Below are 3,001 nucleotides of genomic sequence, written 5' to 3'. Positions count from 1 at the left end.
ATACGGTGAGATGGGGACTGTTTGGGGTGCCTATCCCTTCCTGCAAAAACTTGTATATTCTCACAAAAACCTTTATTAGGAATCCCCTTCTTTGGCTATAGGACTAGCTCAGGTGAGATATTGGTAATCATCTAATCTAAGACATAAGTAGGGGACCAACCATTTTGGTTGGTCCGGGACTGAGAGATTTCCTGGGACATGTGAAGTTCATTGCTAAAACAGAGACAGTCCTGGGCCCCTTGGGGTGGTTGGTTATCCTAGAAATAAGAACTACATACTGGAGAGAATTATTTCACTTAGCTATGAAAAAAAAAAAAAAAAGATCCCCATGTTAATAGATACATAAAGGTGAAATGTACTCTAGGGTATATAAAATGTTTGCTAATTTCCACTGTAGCCTATGTTCATTCAGATCTCCTCTAAAACCTTGCTCCGCTTCCCATCCCTATACAAACAAGTCCTCAGCTTAGCAAGTAAAACTTCCACTTCTATGTTGAAGGGTGTTGTGTTAGTTATCTATTGTTGCATAACAGATTACTCCAAAATTTAGTGGCTTAAAAGAGTAATCATTATTGATCACCCCATGGTTTCAGTTGGTCTGGGAATTCAGACAGTGCACAGCAGGGATGGCTTATATCTGTTTCACATGTCTGGGACCTCATTGGGAAGACTCAAGGCCCGGAGGACTGAAGTCATATGAAAGCTTGGCAGAGGCTGAAAAATCTCCTTCTAAGCTGGCTCAGTCCTGTGGCCTCTCCATAGGGCTACTTGAGTGTCCTCACAACATGGCAGCTTGCTTCCCCCTATAGCTAGTGACCTGAGCAAACATGGTACAAAAGAAAGTGCATTTTATGACTTGGCTTTGGAATCCACACGCCATCACTTTCACTGCATTCTAATCATTAGAAGCGAGTCACTAGGTGCAGCCCACATTTAAGGGGAGAAGTGAGCTCTACTTTATGAAGGGAAAAGTGTCAAATTTATGGACAAATTTTAACACCGCCAGTAATTTGTAGTGAACAAATTACCTTGAGCATAAAACACTGGTGGTGGTATGAGGATGCCAAAAAACTTCCTGAAATGCTGGCTTCCAGTTTAAAAGTAATAATAATACAATATTTTACAATAATGGAGTACTTATATTCCAGACATTGCTGTAAACACCTCACCTGCATTCTCCTGTTTAAAATGCACAGCAGACTCATGAGCTGGTACTCTGATTATCTCTGTTTGCTGATGAAACTGAGGCCACAGAGAGGTTAAGTAATTTCCCTTAGGCCACACAGTAAGGGCTAGAGCTGGGATTCAAGCACACACAAGCCAGCTTCAGAACCCCTTTGCTACATGTGATCACCTTACAGTGACTTTTCTTTAAAATCTAAGAAAACAAGGTTTGTGATTTTATTTTATTAGATTATTTTATGGCTATTAGTCTAGTGGTATTTATAAAAATTCTATCCTCCATACAGCTTCTATTTTATTTTATGTCAGACAACTTTGGTGATAGTAAGAAATTACATTTTGAAAGGAATAATCTAGAGTTTGCAAGTTTTCCAAAACCTTCTGGGAATGGGGAAGACTGCCCTGTCCATCACAAATGATAGTTTTGTGATCATAAGGAAATAATGAATGAAAGATTTATGAAATCTGTAACACTCTCTAGAGTTAATATATGCTAACCGTATAAGATGGCATCTTTATTTTCTTTTCTATGTTTCTGCCTCGCAACCTGAACCAAAACAGAATGACATTAGGGTAATTTGGAGAGTCACTATTAATTTGGATTCAGCTCATGAAGACTCCTGGGGTTTTCTCTACTGCATGTTTTTCTAGAGTAATTTTTTTTTCACCTGCTTCCCAGGGTCCTATGAACTTACCAGGTAAATGTCAGTGAGACCAAGAAAGCCCGAAGGTACTTAATGTTGATAAGTGAGTGAGCCCCCATCAAAGGGCTCACAGCCTCCCTCACCAAGGCATGTTATTGTACACAATTGGCTGTGGCTGGAAGCTGCGATGGCTGATGAGGTGTGGTAGACCCACCCGAAACCTAAAGATGAACATGGGCGTGAGGGAGTTAATTAGGTACAAAAGAAAATCACAGTTTCAGGGGGGAACTGGCAGAACAAATCAACCATGCAAACTGTGTATTTTATTTAACAAATACATAGCACTTACTGTGTGCCAGGAACTATTTTAAAGACTTTTTTTTTTTTTTTTTTTTTTTTTATTTCTTTCTTTATTTTTGGCTGTGTTGGGTCTTCGTTTCTGTGCGAGGGCTTTCTCTTTTTGCGGCAAGCGGGGGCCACTCTTCATCGCGGTGCGCGGGCCTCTCACCATCGCGGCCTCTCTTGTTGCGGAGCACAGGCTCCAGACGCGCAGGCTCAGTAATTGTGGCCCACGGGCCCAGTTGCTCCGTGGCATGTGGGATCTTCCCAGACCAGGGCTCGAACCCGTGTCCCCTGCATTGGCAGGCAGATTCTCAACCACTGCGCCACCAGGGAAGCCCAGGAACTATTTTAAATGCTTTTCAAATATTGACTTAATTATCATCATGACAGCCTCATGAAGTCACGGCTATTTATGGGTGTTATTTTATAGATGGAAATTTATTCAAAAGCCCAGAGCAGTTAAGTTACTTGCACAAGGTCACAGGACTCATGAGCACTGGGGCTGGGATTCTAATCTGGGGAATTTGACTCCCAAATACCTGTGTGCATCCACTCTGCAATGTTTCCCCATAATTTGCCTGAGAGATGGGTCTATGGCAGAGGATCACATCACCACTGATCTCACAATAAAAGCCATACTCTCAATCCGAATGTATAAGTAGGCATTTCCCATAGAGAAATACTCAGGGAGAAAAAAATACTCTTTAGTTAACCAAATGTCAGTAGCTAAGAACTCTAGCCCAAATTGATATATTGCAGCACGCTGTCTGATATTTCCCAGATGTGTGGGTATAATATTAGAAGAGCATTTAATGTAATAATCCTTTTGGCAT

Source organism: Eschrichtius robustus, chromosome 2 (genome assembly GCF_028021215.1).
Source record: "Eschrichtius robustus isolate mEscRob2 chromosome 2, mEscRob2.pri, whole genome shotgun sequence".
Lineage (NCBI taxonomy): Eukaryota > Metazoa > Chordata > Mammalia > Artiodactyla > Eschrichtiidae > Eschrichtius > Eschrichtius robustus.
This window is presented reverse-complemented; position numbering follows the sequence as displayed.